We start from the raw sequence: 20,018 nt of genomic DNA, 5'->3' as shown, positions 1-20,018 counted from the left end.
TCAAACAAACAGATATGCATCATACTGTAAAATTACCGGCAAACAAACAAGAGAACAAGAAAACTTACCAGTTGAAGAACTTTTCTTCACCAAAATCTCACTCTCTCCAAGGAACGGATGTTCTCGCTCTCACTAGAACGTTAAGCTATCGTTCAGCAACACCACTGGTCGTCTACCACGAACAGCCTCCACACGAACAGAAGGAAATGGGGACGACATCGCCACTTGGAACCCTTAGTATTCTCGTGTGAGAATCCAAAGAGTGGGCTCTGTTCGGATTTGGTAGAGGGGAGAAGGAATGAAGATCATATACAACGATCAAGCAAGTGTGAGAGGGTTACGTCTATCGTATAGACAAAATGCTTGATCGTTTAGATGAAGTACACGATCGTGTAGGAAAAGGGCAGCAATCATCTATACGATCGTTTAAATGCTCGGGCGTTAGACGATTTTTTAAATAAATGTAGGCGATCGTTTAGAAAATGTGCCCACGTGTAAGCGATCGTGTAGTAAATCCGAGCTATCGTATAGTCTCTCAATTTACTAATAGATAAGCAAGAAACACTTTGTGAGAAAATAACCGTGATCTTTGCAAAATGAAAACAATTTCCATATTATTCTTCAGTTACGAAAACCGATTGGAACTTCCCACTAACGCACGGTTACAGAGAAAACGGTGACCAATTATCCTATAATTGTCAAAACAAAATAATAAATATAATAATATTATTTTTATCAATCTATAGTTTAATATCACATATCAACCATAGTGTTTTCTCCTCCACTAGATATAAATCATGTTCATATCCATTTTCCTTCAATTAATGTATCTCATACATAAAGTCAATCATATCAAATATAATTAACCAGTTCAATCATATCATATATATTGAACTCTCTCTTGTCAATTTGAACATTTCAAACTGACCCAAAAACTGATTCGCAACTTGAATTCATTAAGCTACCAAGGGGACCTTATGGACCTATGGCTCGAAGCTCCAACGGTACGTGAATAGCTGACTAAACTCTTTAGCTAGGAGATCCACCATCCGTTAACTGCCAGGCATACCACTAAAGACCTACTGTAACACCCCGCACATTTTTTAGTAATAATGTAATTTCAGTAGCTTTATTATTTGGAATTTCAGTAATTGTTATTAGTTGGAGGCCATTTTTGGAATTCAAGTATAAGTGCGAGAATTTAATTGTTGGTGTGAAATTATTCAATTTGAAATTCAAATGGAAAATTAATGGCAGGAATTAATTTTCTTTTGAAACGAAAAGGAATTTAAAAATATAAAATGGAAAGGAATTAAATGTAATTATATTTACTATTATATTTACTTTTTTGTTTTTATATTATTATTATTGTTTTGTTTTTTTTTTTATTATTAAAAGTCAAACCCCTTTTTTTCCTCACGTTTGTGAGCCCATCCGACGGCCAAAAGCCACCCAAGCAATATTATATATATATATTGACTCCATCCACCACTGCTCAAGCGCCGTTCACTTTTACCGTCACTGGATCTATCGATTTGAGTAAGATTTCTACCATTTGGGTTTGTTTTCGGTTGATTCTTGAATACTCATTTACTTTTGGCATCAATTGGTTGCTACCCATTGTGTTTCAACTTTGGATTCAAGTTTGTGAAGGTATTGAGGTGTTGTTCAGTGAAGTTGGAGTTTGTTTTAGCGAGTTTTGGTAAGTTTTATGCTTTGATTACCCTCTTGTGGATTAATTTTGGTTGTTGAGAAATTTTGGTAAAGTCATTTGGAAGTGATTTTTTACGAAGCTACATATGGATAATTTATTTGAGACATTGGTAGTGAAGTATATATTTGATTCAAGCTTTAATCATATAAGCCTAATTTCAAATTATGATTAGGGGGTTGATTCAAGAATTTCATTCAAGATGAAGAAGAGTTTGGTTTACTAATTATTTGGACTTAAAATTGGAGATTTGGAAGGTGAATTCGAATTGGACCACACCTTAGGTAAGGTTATCTGGAAATATTTTGTAATATTTGGGTGTTTGGAATTTGGCCTTAACTATTAATTTAAAAGCTTGGTTTATGTTTAGGCTTGATTAAGGATTCAAGAATTTCACAAAGATTCAATTGCTTTTTGGTTCGACCTAATATCAAGGTAAGTAATCTTACTATTGGAACTACCCACGATCCAGGCATTAGATGTATGCTAGCATGTTAAATGAAGGTTATGGCAGAATGACAACATGAAAGATTGATATTATAACATGATTAAAGTATGTTCTGTTATGAGATCCGAATTATTTATTTATGCACATAGACACTTGAATGCTAGTATGAGATGGTATGTGCTTCCATGGTATATTTGATCTGATGATGTTGAGGTATACATGTATGTTGTAGAACCATGATGTTGAGATATATGTGTATGTTGTAAAGCCATGATGTTGAGGTTTATATGTATGTCATAGATGCGTATAGTGATGATTATGATGTTGAGACTGTACAAATGTCCTTATTGATTAATTAGATGCCCATTAGATTTTGTGTTTCCTTCGAGATTCACTAGTTTGTGTCTCCTTCAGGATTCACCAGTTTGTGTCTCCTTCGGGATTCACCAAAAATAGTGGGCATACTTAAATATAGTAGGATAGGACTCAGTCCTCTTCTTGTTTTCATGTGCATATATGTCCCATAAGAACTAGAGCAGTTTATATGTTTCACCAAAGGTAGGTATCTAGAGGACATAGATGCCCAGCCTGACCCCAGTAGTGGGGTTACTGAGTATTTTATACTCATTCTTTCTCATGTTGTTGTTTCAGGTAAAGGTAGAGATGCACTGGCGATGGACAAGCGGAATTCGTGATCGAGCCACTGGGACTAGTTTTTACGCTTCTGCATCATGAAATTTAAAGTTCTTTTCATGTTTCTCTTAACTTTTAGTTTTGATGTTTAAAATTTACTTTTAAGAATCATTTTTCAAATTTATTTATTATCCTTTATGATTTATGGGTACCCTACTATTGATTTAGTATTTGAATTTAATGAAAGTCTTTTGAACTTACCTTTTTTAATTAGCATTTATTTCGCCATAACCGAGTGTCGTTTTGAGTTCCATGCATGCATATATTTAGTAACAGCCTAACTTAAGTCCTAGGGGGTCGAGTCGTTACACCGACAGTTGAACTCTCCTTACCACAGATATATTTCTGTGTTCATCGGATATAACCAATCAACAGTACGATAATCCTTCACAAATGGTCGTAAGTATAGCTGGGCCAATTTACTGTTTTGCCCCTATAGTTACATCTAACTCTTTAAGTACCACTGATTCCTCTAATGAACAATACAACATAGTCCTACTATGTGTGGACACCTCTCGGGCCATGAGAAGTGAAGGAAATCAAACACGAGGATTTCCATGAGCAGTGAAATGATATTTCCAAATTTCAATCGCATATGAACATTACAATTACAATCACAAACGGAAACATATAGTTATGTGAAATACATAAATTATAGCATGTTATACAAAAAATCAAGGACAAGAATCAACACACATTTGTAGATTCATCTTCAAGTTCCTTGATCACAAACACTCGATCACAGCAACACACAAATGCTCGTCCAAGACGACCGCTATACTACATGAACACTGCGCACTCGAACTAAGCGATCGCCAAGGTCACGAACACCATGAACATAGCTTCTCTTTGGAAGAGAGGACTCTGTTATAGTAGGGCTATGACTCATGTTCATTAAAGAGATCAGTAGTATTTAAGGAGTTAGATGTAACTACAGAGGCATAACGATTATTGGCTGAGCTGTACTTACGAGTGATCTGTGAAGGGTTGTCGCACTGTTAATTGGTTAAGATGGACACATAATATATATGTAGTAAGGAGAGTTTAGCTGTTGGTCTTTAATGGATGCCTGGCAGTTAACGAATGGTGGATCCCGTGACTAAAGAGCTTAGTCAGTTATTCACATACTGTTGGAACTTTGAGCTACAGGTTCATAAGGTCCCCTTGGTAGCTCAATGGATTCAAGTTGAGAATTAGTTCTTGGTGTTGATTTGAAATGTTCAAATTGACAAGAGGTAATTTGATTATATATGATATGATCGATGTGGTGTATGAGATACATCTAGTGGAGGATTAATGTAAATGAGAATTACATTAAGGACCATGGAATAGAATAAGAGTTATGGTTTATATGTTTCATGAGATGAAATATTAAAACTATAGGTTATAAATATAGTATGATAAGTTGGTTATCATTTATATTTATAATAATATTAATTATTGGATAATTATCTCTTTTTCTTAATAACCGATTGAATGGGAGGTTATTGGTGGTTTCATGGTAACCATGAGATAAAATGAAAAAACAATTCTTAAATTTAATTAATGTTGAATTGAGATTTCCAATCTCAGAAAGTTCTCACGAAAAGGTTTTCAAATAAATAAGATTTACTAAACGATAGCTTGGAGAGACTCGACGATCGTGGAGTGTTTCTACACGATATACACTCAGCTGGTCGATGAGCTAAATGATTTCATAGCTTTTGCTAGACGATCACATAGTTTTTGTTAAACGATTGGGCATCGTTCTATATGATAGGCTTTGACATCTCCCACTTGCTCAATTGTTTACACGATTATTCTCCTCTGGTCTCATCCTCTAACCAAGTCCACACAGAGCCCGCACTCTAGATTCTCACATCGAGAATACCAAGGTAACCATTTTGGTGATGTCATACTCAACTCGACACAGTCGAGGAGGCCGTTCGTGGTGTTTGGGGTGTTCGTGACTTGAAGATCGCAGTGTTCAAGTTCGTTGTGATCGTGCAATGTAAAGTTTGTGCTATGAACGAGCATTCGTGATCAAGGGATCTTGAAGATGAGTCTTCAAAGGTATGGTTAATTCTTTCCCTTGATCCTGTAGTAAAGCATGTTGTAATTTCGGTTTTGCACATAGCCTATTGTTTCTGTTTGTGACTGTAATTATTGTTATTCATATACGATTGAAATTTGGAACGATCCTTCTGCTGCTCATGAAAATCCTCATGTCTGTTTTCCTTCAACCTTTGTTTCCAGTCAGTTAAAGAAACATAAGTGTAAGTACCCTACGCATGTTTTTGGGAATGAAATAGAAGAAAGGAAGCCGAGTCCAAGGTATATTGAACTTTATGAGATAGTGAAGCGAATTGATCCAATAGCTTATAGGTTATCGATGTGGAAGAAGCATCACATCGAGAAACTCAGACATAAGTGTAATGATGTCTGAAAGTTCCATAGATCTAACAAACACTGAGGTCTAGCTAGACGTACTTAAGTAATGCTTAAAAGTGATAAGATGTCAATTGACTATGAGGTTAGGTTAGCAGTGTTCCTATTGCAGGAAAGAGCCAAGAAATAATAGAAAATCATAAACGACGGGATTATTAGGTCTAGAACTACGACTTAGCCAGAATTCAGAAAAGTGTTCAAAGAAGAGTATTATTCTAGCTCTTTTAGAAAGCTAGGAGGAAACAAGTTTAGCTTAGGGATCATTGAGTATGAACAGAAGTTCACCAAGTTGTCTTAGTATGCTCTTTTGATTATAGAGGAATAGAAAGATAGACACACTTGTGGATAAGTTGGGGAAGTTAATATCAGAGTGGCGCAGTGGAAGTGTAGTAGTGGAAAAAGGTCATGAAGTTTTATGAAAAGGTTGCTATGAAACCTTAATCCAGAGTAGGTTCGGACAAATTTCGAGGATGAAATTTCATAAGGGGGGAGTAATTGTGAACCCTGAACCCTAATTTCCTACTTAACATATTAATTAGTGTGATGAGTAGGTTTAAATGTGAGTTAATATTATATTGTAGGGAAAGGTTGAAGAATAAGAAAATGAATGAAGGAAAAATTAAAATGTGGGAGACATGACTTTCGGGTAGCTTGATCAATTCATAACCATAATTACATGCATTGATCAATTCTTAACCACCGATTAAGAGTAACAGTTGTCCTAAGTACCAGATTTAACTCTGTTTAAGTTGAAGGTGTCATGCTAGGCTTTTATGGTAAGCGGTGGAAAGCAGTATAAAAAAGAAGGCTGAAATTCAAAAGATCAGTCTGAACAATTCCTCCGTGCAAATTGAAAGATCTTGGTGTCGTTGGAAAACTCTGAGAGTCTAGTTTCAGAGGTGACATTGCTGGAGGAAGTTCTCACTGAAATAAGGTCAGAGAAGGGAAAAAGTGACCAAAGGTTCTGTTCTAGGTGACTCCGGGCCACTGATAAAGAATTGAGTCTCTAGGACGAATCACGAGGAGTTAGAAGTTAAAATTTTAAGGTAAGCTTCCTGAGACAAGTTTGTAGAAGGAAATTTCTTAAGATGAGCTCCAGAATTTGAGTTATTAATTTCGTAAGTTGAATCTGAAATTTCATGAACAAGCAAGAAGCTGTTTGGGTTGAGTAAGCTGGCAGCTCGAAGTAAAATACTCGAATAGACGAAAGGCTGAGCAATCTTATGCTTGGACCTACTGTGTGGGCTGAGGAGAGCTTGACTTGGATGCATCAATAGCCTTGGTGGATGACCATGTGCAGCTGAAGGAACACTTAGAGCAAAGTATTGGTTGCACAAGTGGGAAGCATTTGTAAGGTGCGATTGGAAGCATTGTAAGAGCCAAAGTCTCAAAAAAATTTCTAAGTAACCTACAGCAAGGTATGCGTTGAGTGAAAGTCTTTTAGAGGAAGGCTAAATGCAAATTTTATTTGAATGTTAGTCTCAAAAGGGAGACCAATGTTAGAAGCATATCCTAAAAGTTGTGAGTTAGTAAACATTTACAATGTTTTAAAGAAATTATATTTTAAGAAAGATTATTCTCATGCTAGCTAGTTTTACAAAGTAGTTCTAAGCAAACCATGAGTTATATTTTAAACTCATGCCATGTATGAAAGTTTATTGAAAAACTATGTATGTGTGTTTAAATACACTAAGCATGCGTTAGTACCTTTAAAGACATGTTTTTATGCGTTTTGCTTTACATGCTTTAAAGAGAAAGTCATAGTATGACTAGTATACTTTAAGCATGATACTGAGGGACATTGAGAAGGTATCCAAGTAGCTCGATACTGAGGGACATTGAGAAGCTATCTAAGAAGAACTACCTAAGGTATGACGGTACTTAATTATAACCACGTGCACATAGGTAGTTGAAGTCAGAGATTGAGAAAAAGGGTTCTCTCTTGACTAAGTTAGAGATCGAGCAAAAGGGTTTTCTCTTGACTAAGCAGTTGACGTTAGGATTTAACCACAACAGTGTTATTCTCAATTAAGTAACAGTTTTATGTTTTATGTTGGTATCAGAATTTTTCCACTAGAGTTAGTAGGCAGTAAGTGTCAACAAAAGGGTTGCTAACTACTGCAGTCATGTCCTTTCCTAGGCTAAGAGAATAGTATGGGAGAGGGTGTGACTGTCACACCCTCTCCCAGATTACTCTCTCAACCTGGAAGAAGATGTGACTTGATGACCGAAAAATTACTTCGTTGTCGTGTTGTCGTCAAAAAACTTGTTAGGTTACTGATGTGTATGTACACTTTGCGACAATAATATATGATACTATGTTTTAAATGTATGCGATGATGATAATATGCTTTCGTAGTATGCATTCGTGTAGTGCACGTGTCACAAGTTTTCTTACGCTGGAACCAAGTATAATTCCAACACAAGTTTCTCACAGTGATCTGAGGTCGAACACAGGGATTTTGTGATTAATGCGATACTAATGTGGTATATGCGACCAGTTAAACATAAAGAATAATGAATTTGGTTTGCAGAAAAGTAAAATGTGGTAAAGAATAAAATGCGATGGTAAATAAATTGCGGTAAAGTAAATTGCGATGATAAAATAAATGAATAAAAAATTAATGATACAAGTTGAGGACTGGCTGTGAAGTTATGCAAAAGAATCTAATGAATGTGGTGGCAAGTCTTGTGAAATGAGTTAGAAAGAGAATGGGTTGAGGGAAAGGACATCGCAAGTTCATCAATCTTGGCTTACACCTTTCAGTGATCGACCGCGTTCCCATATGTCTATGGTAAAACAAGGATGAACGTGATGAACGTAAGGTCGTTTCCATCTCTGGAAATACTTCTCACTTTAGTTAACGCATTCTTCCAACCTTCTTTCGATAGGTGGAATAACATCTTCACTTCTGCTCTCACAGGTGAAGATGTCGTCGAGCATGCTTTAGCTAAACTTAGCTCATTTCCTTAACAAGGATTAAGTCACTTGCTTAATCCTTCCCCTTTACCTTGGGGATTAGTTACTCATGATGGAGAAAATGGATGATGAATGTATGGAGAAGAACAGAGAAATGACAATGATTACGATAATGATATTGAAATCTAAGGATACACGTTTGTTACAGATAGTGAATGAAAGTTGAAAGATGAACATAGTAGATGAATAGGAAATAAGAACAAATACAACAAGAGTGTCAATGTCTTGACACAGATCTCGATTGAAGACGATGTGCTTGCCGGCATGTGGTAGAATGGAGTGGAAAGCTTCCCACTCAAGCTTGCTTTCCAGGTAGAAGTGACCATTCGCACAGAGCTTCTTCTTCGGGAATGGAAATAATTGCTTGCTCAGAGACTTACCTCTCGATCTTGTCTCGTCTTTCTCCTGGATTTTCTCTAAATTGTCTCTTCAGACCAGCCTCCTTTCATTGAATTTGAGGAAGATATTTATAGACCTTGGCTTCTTCTGTATTAGTGGTCCCATTTTGAAAATCTGATAATTCCTGCCATGGCTTGGTGGAAACGTCCGCTCTGCTCCACGATTGATTTGTCAGAATCGTATAACGAAAAAGCTATACACTATTAGAAGTCCTCGCAAATGCATTGCTCTTTACATCTTCGATCGATCGCCGCATGCGATGTAGTTGTTTTGATCTTTTATCAATTGCCGCATGCGGTGGAAATGCGTTGATTGTTTGAGTCCATGATCGATCGTCGCATGTGTTGCAATTGCATTGTTCTTTTTCATTCTTGATTGATTGTTGCATGCAATGTGGATGTGTTGTTCATGTTTGTCCTCGAGCGATTATCGCAAGTGGTGACCTTTTTCATGCAAAACAAAGACTTGGACATTCCATTTTGCCATCGCAATGGGGTTAGCAGGTGTGCTTACGACACTTTACAATTTTCGCATTTCTAAGCCAATTTCTATACGGTCGACGCAACTTTTCCTTCTTTTTACCACATAATCTAAATAAAATGGCATAAATAACTTGTATTTCTATAAGTTATCATGACGGTAGCAGTTACTAGCCTTATCACTAGCACTTACTCCCTTTACTTCCTTACTTAACTCCTTTAGTGCCAACCTGATAAACATATTAACTTATACAATTAGCCCACATCAGCAAGGCTCAATATTAACTTCCGTACAATCATATGCTTAACAAACTATAAAATAATATCTACAGATAAAATATTTACAGCTGGGCCCAAAACGATATTAACAAGTCCCTGATATTCCTTACTAACATGTCCCTGACACTTCTCACAATAAGTGTATATATATACAATAGTTAACCTAGTTTCTCTTCAACTAGCCGGGTCTTGTGTGGCAAGTAGCAGTAGGATCAATATCGAGGAATCTGACCGCTACCTGGGGAAAGAAAGAAAACATTTGGAAACCGTGAGCTATTCACCCAGTGAGTGACTACTAGAAATCAGAACATACCATGCTTTTCACTAATATAAGGCATGTAAACATATTGGAAAACATTTCAAGTAACCTCCTTTAAAACATGAACATAGTCATAGTATCAAGCTTTTGAGAAGAAAACTCATTAAACATCAATAAACATCATTAAACCTTAGTTGAGAACGAGCATACATTGCTCTAGCTCCCAACGTCTGTATTTGGCCAAGAGACCCATACTTCGGCCTCAGGTTGCTGGTATATGGCCTAGGAGACCCATACTTCGGCCTCTCATTTAGAACTACCTACGTGCACGTGGAGTTTCTAAGTACCATCAATACCTTGTGTACTTTTGGATACCTTCTATACCTTCAGTATCTGGCTTACTAAACATATCATGCGTAAGAAAAAGAAACATATACATTAAGAATCATTCAATCATAGCCCTTAGCATAGCATTTGTAGAAATATAGCTTTTATCTTAAAAACACATGCTTCATCATAGATACTTAGCTTTTATAATGAATTAACATATAACCTTGGCACGCGATAAAACATACACATGCTGGAGAAGAAATTCTATGCAATTCATAAAAACTTGGTTGCTTGAAAACGTATAAACTTATCATCAAACATCATTAAAATCGCATTGTCTTTTATGCATAAACATTGAAAACATTAAGTTATTCTAGTCACTCACTACTCGTCTGGGCTCTTAACAGTTTGTAGGCTTCTCCTAGCTCCTCTTGGCCTGAAGCAACATAATTCCTTGTTAGATTTCTTAGAATTCTCATCAAGATGCTTCAAATAATGTGCTTACTAGCGAGACCCTTACTAGTGGGATCATCACTAGCGAGACCAACACTAGCGAGATCATCACTAGTGAGATCATCACTAAGGAGATCATCACTAGCGAGATCTTCACCAACGAGATCATCACTAGCGACATCAACTTATGAGCGAGACTTATCATGAAAATCAGCGAGACTAGACCAAAACTAGCGAGATTTTTCATTCTTAGCGAGACTTAGTGTAATTTCTAGCGAAACTAGGTAGAAAATCAACGAGATTTGAGTGACGAGCGAGATTTACACCATCTTTATCTCGCTCTCACTCCCTTGGATGAGCTACTTACTTCATCTTCCCAACCAGCTATCTGCTTACGCAACAAAATCTTGTTTCAACTTCAAAAATTTATAACTCGAAATCCAGAACTCATTTCAAGAAACTTCCTTCTACAAACTTTCTTATAATTGAGTTACTTAAGCTCCATAATCGATCTCTAATGCCTATTATCCTTCGAACATCATACTCTATCCACATTACTCGAATTCCAGACCAGCTTCAATTCTTCTTCGAATTTCACCTGTTTCCCTTCACATTTAGCTCAGGTATCCTTCACAAAAGTTGTTAAGAAATGAGTTAACTTACTAAACTCAAATATTCAGCTTTAAACTCCGTCCTACATCTTGTTATCCTTCAAAAATCGTACCCTGTCCAATTTACTCGATTTCCAAACCAGCTTTAATTCTTCTTCGAATTTTCCCCCAAGTTTTCTTCACATTCTACCCCACTCAACCCTAAACCTTCTTATTCTTCTCCAATTTGATGTCTAGATGAAGTACCTCACTTTTTTCGGTTTGGAGGAGGAGGTATGTCGGTGGGGAAAGAGTGATCCCTCATCCCACTTAAACCTTCCACCGACTTGCACCTTTTCCTCTTTTCCTTTTTTTTTTTTTCAAATAATCACAAAACTATTTATGTCCATACTTCCATTCAGCCTTTAGTATCAATAATAATAATAATCATATTATGCTTACTAGTATTCTTCCACCCTTGTTCAACATAAATCCCAAACTCAATATATCTCATAAAGATTTAGTATTTGGCTTACCAAAAGCACTCTCGACTAAATTCACAAGCCTACCCGAGGTGTTTCAACTCAACACTTAGAGTTTCCCTTTCTTCTTTTCCTTCATTCTTCAACTTTTCCCTACAATGTAACATTCCTCATAAGTAAACCTACTTAACATTGTAATTACATAGTTAACATACTTAGGTAAGGAAAATAGCAAGTCTTGAGGAAAGCCAAGGCTTTGGTTTTTAGGCAAGGTGACGAACGCAAGGCATGTTAAGGTATGTGATGGCCGAGAGGGGCACACGACCAAGGGTTGCATGCGATGACATGAGTGTTGGGGTTAATGCCCTAAATCTCATAGGGTCCTGTAGTTTATAAACACATGTATGAACAAAAATGCTATGATTTATAATATATAATATTTTATTCACTTCAGTTTATGAAATATTTGATATTTTAGTTGCATTAACCATAAACCAATAAACTAAGATCCATGGTTATCATTGTAACTTAAACATGTATGTAGAGACATACAAGTGGATTGTGCTTTAAGTGATAACCTAAATGGTCTGTAGTATATGGATAACACTGGGTACCTTATCCTGGTGACACTACGAGTATGGCCCACTTTGTAGATGTTACAAATATTGTAAATTGCTACAAATGATCTGATCCTGATCATTCATGTATTAGACATACGAGCGGGGATATTCTATACAAAGGAGTTTATATAAGATCGAACCACGAATTGTTTAGTCTCGTTATATAACGTCGTTCATAATTGAGACTTTCATTTCACTAGGATGACCATAGGTAACATGACCTTAATCCTGAGTGAGTTGTGAACTCCTGCTTATGAGGGCGGTCTTTTGATTTGAATGGATGAGAGTAGCTAAATCGTCGACTTAACAAGCCTACCATTTTGAGGATTCGTCTGATTGAAGAGTTGGGAACTCAGCTACACAAGATGAAATTCACTCATTTCCCAAAGCAGAGGTAAGTAGATAAATTGCTCCATTAAGGGCTGATTTTGAGTCTTGAACAATGTGGTGCCACACTCTCTCTTGGCCCGAAAGGGGTTTAGTCATAGTGGGACTATGATCTATTATTTATAAGAGGGATCAGTGGTACTTAAGGAGTTAGATGTAACTACAAGGGCAAAATGGTAATTTGGCCTAACTGTACTTACGAGTGATTTGTGAAAGGTCATCGTATTGTTGATTAGTTATATCCAATAGACACAAAAATATATCTGTAGTACGAATAGTGCAACTGTCAGTCTTTAGTAGAATGCCCGGCAGTTAACGGATGGTGGATAACGTGATTAAAGAGTTTAGTCAGTTAGTCATGTACCGTTAGAGCTTCAAGCTACAGGTCCATAAGGTCCCCTTGGTAGCTCAATGGATTTAAGATGAGAATCAATTTTTGGGTTAATTTGAAATGTTCAATTTAATAAAAGGGAATTTGATAATATATGATATAATTAAGTTAATTCAATTTTATATGATATAATTGATATAATGTACTTGATACATTATTATTTGATTGGAAGAACCAATATTTGAATATAATTCAAATATATTTTCTATGAATAAGATTCATAGTTATTAAAATTTAATATAAATATGATTTATATTAAATGCCATAAAATAAAGGAAAAGAACTATGGTTTATATATTGTATATGATGCAATATTAAAACTGTAGGTTATAAATATAATATGATATGTTTGTTATCATATTTATTTATATTTATTAATTAATTGATAATTAAATTCTTTTTCTCAATAACCACCCTTAGTGGGTAGTTATACGGTTTTATGGCAAATTGGGATAAAATAAAATTGTTTTAATTATTCCAAAAAAAAAAAAACACAAGTGATAAACTTATGTGATAAGCAATCAAGTAAGAGATCTTACTATATGATCACTAGAGAGCCTAAGCGATCAAGTGCCTTGTCTATGCGATAGACTTTCATCTACAAAATAGTGTTGTTCGTTTACTCGATCGTCTCCTCCACCACACTAAACCTTCCCTAAAACCAAAATAAGCCAGAGCCCACCACTCTTGGATTCTCACACCGAGAATACTAAGGTAACCTAGTGGTAGTGTCCGGTTAGTTCGAGGATCGAGTTGTAGCTTATTGTTGTTCGAGGGAGATCGTGTTGTTCGCTGCATTCGTGAACGATCGAGGGATTATCTTGAAGAAGGGTTCTTCAAAGGTATAATCTCTTATCCTTTGTTTTTATTTCGAAGCATGCTGTAATTTATGATTTAATGCATAATCTGCTTTGTATGACTGTAGATGTATGAGTTCATTCACAATAGGGTTTGGACGATCCGCGTCCGCTCAAAAGTCCTCTGTAATTAGAGTTCCTTCAATTAGTAAGTGCCTTGCATTGATGAGAGTTAATGATAAGGTGAGGCTATGCACTAGCCAAACCTTGCGATGAGGTAGGTAGAACACCCTTGGTGATGCAGCCTGTGCATGCATTGGTGTGTGATGGCCAGGCGAAGACATGCATTGGGGCCATGTGATGAATCTTGAAGAATAGGTGTTGGACGCAAGAAAGGCCCTGACACATGTGCTGGCCGAAGTGGTGTAGGCATCCAAATGAAGCTTTGCGTTAGTGATAAAGAGATGACTTTCAGATTAAGCATCGGTTATGGTAGCCAGCTGTTGTGATCAGGTGAATTAATCTCACTTGGAGGGTGAGGTGGCAACCTAAGATTTAAAGTTGAACATGCAGACATTAGTATAAAAAGAAAGATTGATTTTATAAGCATGGTTTGAGCAATCCAGTCGTGCTATTGAGGTGATTTCAAAGCCATCTGGAAGATTGGTAAATGTAATTGATGTACTAGGGCTATCAAAAGAAAACTTTAGGAAATCGGGCAGAAATCTGAAGATGTTGTAAGAAGGTCGAGCTCTCGGGTAAGTATGAGCTAGTGCTGAAGATTTTTAGTTTCTAGCCAAACCACGGGGAATTTTGAGCTCAAATTTTAAGCTAAGCATTTAAACGATTTTGAACAAGTTTGTAGAAGGAAATTTCTTGAGAAAAAGCCTGTAAATTAAGTTATTTAAATTAAAAGTTGAATCTAGAATTTTGAACAAGCAGACAGCTGCTTAGATTGAGCAAGCAAGCAGCTTGAAGGGCCGGACGATCATGCTGGTGGACACCCACGCGGAGAGTTAAGTTGTGTTCAAGATTGGAATGGCCACTAGAATACGTTGAGATGCATTGGATCGTGCATCATCTGTTGAGCCGTAAGCATAAGGAAGGGCTGAGTGGGCGTTATACTGTGCGACAAAGTGTGCGGAGCTGTGCAGGCAGGCGCGCAATGCGCTAAGCGCAAGGTTGAATTGAAGTGTTGGCGCACGACTGAACAAGCATAAAAGGCATGCGTTGTGTAAAACGTTAGGGATATACAGGCGTATGCTAAAGGCTTGGACGCATAGAGACATTGTATACATTGATATGTGCGACTGAAGGGACTCTTAGGATATGCGATGGGCACATTGTGTGCGATGGAGGAGGTGTGACTGCCGCATGCCCAAGGTTTAACACTTAAATAAAATTCTAAGTGTTCGACGCCTAGGAGGTTAGCGTTGGAAGGGTTGACATCAATATGAGAAGTTCTCAATCTTAGAAGGATTGCCAAAGCAGTGAGTGACTATGATAATTCTCCAAATGTTCTAGTAAATATATGTTTTAGTTGAAAGTTTATTCTCATGCTAACTTGTTTTAAAAAGCAAGTTTTCCAAACAACTCAAGTTTAGAAAGATGATTAATGCGTGCTAGTTTTAAAAGGAAGTTCTAAAACATGTTGAAGTTAATGATGTACTTAGTTATATGAAGCATGCATTAGAAGTTATATTTTATATTACCATATTTTCAATAAACTTGTTTAAAGGAAATACTTGCTTAAAAGTGATGATGAGCTAGATACTGAAGTACTTAGAGAAGGTATCTAAGCAGTAGTACCTAGTTTCAGTAAGGATCCTTGACACCAAGGTTATGGTAAGGTGAGCAGGATCCAGTTTAGCTCTACGTGCATTATGACAGGTTAGTGATGTATATGGGTTGGAACAAAAGGGTTCTTTCCTAGAAATGGTTGTAGGGTGATTGAACAAAAGGGTTCTCACCTCAGCCTAAGTTTATGTTTAAGGGATTGAGCAAAAGAGTTTTCTCTTAAACAAAGATATCTGACATTAAGAGATCGAGCAAAAGGGTTCTTTCTCAACTAGGAATCAATTCAGCTAAGTTTTCAAATATGATGGGTTTTTTTAAGTTTATGTACATGTTTGCTTGGCAAAGCTTCCAGTTTTCAGTATTCAGTATTCCAGTTTTCAATTAAGCATGAGATTTTTTATTCATGATTTATTTAGTCACTAACTGGGCTTGTAGCTTGCTCATTATAAATGTTTTCCTTCCCAGGTAGTGGTCACCTTCCCTGAAGTTAGTTGCACTGCTGCTCTACCACTTAAAGACTCCTGCTAAAAGTAACTATAGGTGTTGGTTCTGTTAATGTCTATACAGGTTCTGTTAATGTCTATACACATGTTTTTGGTCATAAAGGGACAAGTTTAGTATGATAAGGCCCATTCAAATTTGATTTTGTATATGAGTTGTATATATGTTGTTATTGTGAAACCTTGTTGATGTTAAATATATTTAAAGTTTTAGTTCTTAAGTGTATGTGGGTATGTGTCCTGGGTTTCATAAACAGGTCAAGCAGGTCAGCTAGGTAGTAAGTACCACAAAAGGGTTGGTAACTACTACCACCACAATCTCTTCCAATTTAAGAGGGTAATTTGGAAGGGTGGTGACGAAAAATTAGTTATCAATTACTTGACGACTAAAATTAAATGAACGCAATATACGATGCATGTTCTAAATGTATGCGTTGATTATCATGTGTCAGTGGTCATGCATTAGAGTGAACTATGCGTTAACGAATGTATGCGATGACCATGCGTTCCTGTCACAAGTTTTCTTGTAACTAGATGCTATGCGGTAATGTGTATGTGGCGGTTAATTAAAAGAATGATGGAGGGGATTTATACTAACACTACTCCTACTCCTAACTAACAGACAACGCAATGAGAATATGAATGAGAGGTAGAGACGTGACAACTGTTGACGTGAAGTAAATGGATGGAAAAATAAATAGAATGTGGAGATGTCTTCATTACAACCCTTAATAATGACCGCAAGGGCAACCTCAACCAACCCAAGCTATGCGATCATACTACACACACTAGAGCCTAGATCTAGGACATATGCGATGTGTATGCAAAAGGGTCGAGATGACCGCATACAACCACCATATCCTACTTCTTGGACGCAACCATTGTCCTCTCCGTAGGGTGTATATGTTGTGTAATAGCAAATGGAGCTCATTCCTAAGTCTCCATTCTTGCTTATGCAAACTTAATCTAACTCTCTCGAGCATCGATTCTAACCTAGCTCTCTCAAGTCTTAGGTTCTTTCTTTAGACTCTCTCCCGAGTAGCTCTAAAGGTGTGTTGGATGCATACATAAGACAAGGTAACCACATAAATTGGGCTGACGCAAGATTATTCCTATCTCTAGTGAACAATAGCTTACATTGCTTGATGCAACCAACAACTTACCCTCCTAGGCAGTTAGTTGTTACCAACTTTACTCATAGACAAGTGTTGCATTAGCCTATAGACAGGCATTGTTACAGCTTCACACTAAGCAAATAAGGTTTTCTCACACACTCGCATAACACACACCTTCCGGTGGTTTGTTACATGTTTCATATCTCTAATCCGCATGACTAAGTATGCGATACTCTAGCAATCTCACTAAATGGTGCAATGAAAGTTGAGGATGCTAACTAAAGAAAATGGAGATAGAATCGAAGGAAACATAGAAATGCATTGAACACATAATATATTAATTCCTTAATCACAAAATGTAATACAATGCAATATAAGAAAAGAAGAGAACATGGAATGACCAACTGGAAGTAATGTCTTGCATCTGGCAGATGTGTGTCAAGGCTGCCGGTGGTGCCATGGATGGACGGTGGAGCTGACTCTCTCAAGATCTAGCTCCGATGAAGGCTTCGGTCGTCACTCGGAATGGATGAAGGAGATGAGGAACTCTCAATCTTTCTTCTAACGCGTTTGTCTGTATCACAAGGATCCGCTCGAAGGCCGAAACTTGGATGATTTGAACTTCTGCTCATCGGCTTCTATATATAGAGCTTGCATCGCCGACAACATTAATGGACTGCTCTGATTCTGACATTCGCGACGTGTTAGTCCTTTTCTGAATCTCTACTGCTAACGGCGGGGTAAATGAAATGTCAACATCATCTTTTGATTTTTCCGAGAGATACATTGATGTGTTTGTTCCACCAACATTGCGATCATCCCACTATTATACGTTATCGTGCAGCCACAATCGTGTAGTGACCACATTCGCTTAATACTGTAACTTCTACACGATGACCGCAATCGCTTGACAATCGCAACTTCTATGCGATGGGCTCGCATGTGGCTGATCACCGCAACACCCATGCATTGATCGTATGCATTCGCATTTGCAATGGAGAGTTCTTCTCTGCATGCGGTCGTCTATGTGGTAGTCCGACTTCCGCGTTTGCGTCCATTTCCTGTGCTAGCTCAAAATAGACAATTGAATGCATAATAACGCATAATAATGGGTTAGCCGGGATTTCTCAATGCTGAACGCTGCAACTCATTTTCTCATGAATTTCTAACATAATTGCCGCATATTCTGCTTAATAGCCCTCATAATTCTAAGTAAAAGGCATAAGATGGCATGCATTTCTGCATGTCATCACACCTCCAAACTTAGAATCATGTTTGTCCTCAAGCATGCGTTATATTCAAGAAATTCTAACTCACCTTTCGGCTTTCCTTTGCGATGACTAGACTCTTAGAGTATAATTTACTCATACCTCTAAACCATCGTCGCAATACTCTCCTTCACTTTGGCTGCTTCTTCAAAAAGATCTTTTCTAAGTATATATCCGGCAAGCCTTTGCTCAAAAACTTTTTATTCATTCACCAACTTTGCGTTTAGCTTTGAGAAATGCGTTCGTCCAAAACACTTCAAAAATTTACGATGACTTATTCGAATGCAGCGTTGAACCGGGTTACGCTCTTCATTTTGGCTTACCCCCATGTGTGTCATGCGAGCATCTAACTTCGGTTGTGTTCCATATTCAACTCAACTCTTGTCTTGCTTGATTTGGCTTGCGCCGGATAGAGGAGTTATGCTTATGTGTTGATCTTGGCGATTTACTTTCGTTTTGGCTTGCCCCACGTGTGTCATGCGGACATCCAACTACGGGTAAGTGCCTTTTACAACTTAACTCTTATCAACATAGGTTTCCCCATTTCATTGACAGTGGGTTGTTATTTTCAAAATTCTCCTTTTTTTAAAAAAATATAAACGATCGCAATGTAATGAACGCAATTCTCCAGAACCGCTACCACCTCAAACTTAAAGTTGGCAACGTTCTCACTACAAAGCTAAACACACAAATCAACACGAATGCGGTAATAAATGTTTGAGCAAAGGTTTGCTTGCAAATAAACTTAAGACTTTCAAAATTTGAAGAGGCTATTAAAAATAAGAAGGGTCTTGCAATGCTTAGTTAGTGGATGCAATGATTTATATGTACCATCATAGAAGCATCGCAAAGGAACGCAATCAGGCAAAGAGAATTTCAAAAGGATAATGCATAGGATAACAAGAAAAGAACTTTAGGCGAAATAACACATGCGATCATGCGTTGGAATCCACGCGATCGAAGCCATGCGTTGAAGGATGAAATGAATTCTTCTGGTTTACTACACACCGAGAAGACTTATTGTCACACCTACAAGGAACAAACACACCAACCAAGGAAGCTCTCGCATATCAAAATAACAATGAAATAAAAATAAACTAAACTATGAAGAGGTGTAAGAATAAAGTAGAAGACGTCCTTGGAGAAATTGAAGTGTTGTGTCACCGCAAGGAGTCTTCCATGCAGGAGATTGCCTCACTGCTTAGGTCAAGGGACTTTCCCTGACCATTGGAACTTCCGGAAATTGTTGGGCGCATGCGGCCATCATGTACTTAGAACTACTTCAGGTCATACGACTGATTTCCCTTCTATCTTGGGGTCAATACTGGCGTTCAGCGCATCGCCTACACTTCAATATTGGTTGCAACTTGGTCACACAAGCTATAATACTCCAAGATAAAAAGGTTGCCTACAGAGCAACACAATCAACAAACAATTAGCTGCCAGTCTCCCGGCAACGACGCCAAAACTTGTTGACGAAAAATTAGTTATCAATTACTTGACGACTAAAATTAAGTGACGCACATATGTGATGCATGTTCTAAATGTATGTGTTGATTATCATGCATCGGTGGTCATGCGTTGGAGTGAACTATAACGTTAACAAGTGTATA

This window comes from Benincasa hispida, chromosome 10, assembly GCF_009727055.1.
Source record: "Benincasa hispida cultivar B227 chromosome 10, ASM972705v1, whole genome shotgun sequence".
NCBI lineage: Eukaryota > Viridiplantae > Streptophyta > Magnoliopsida > Cucurbitales > Cucurbitaceae > Benincasa > Benincasa hispida.
This window is presented reverse-complemented; position numbering follows the sequence as displayed.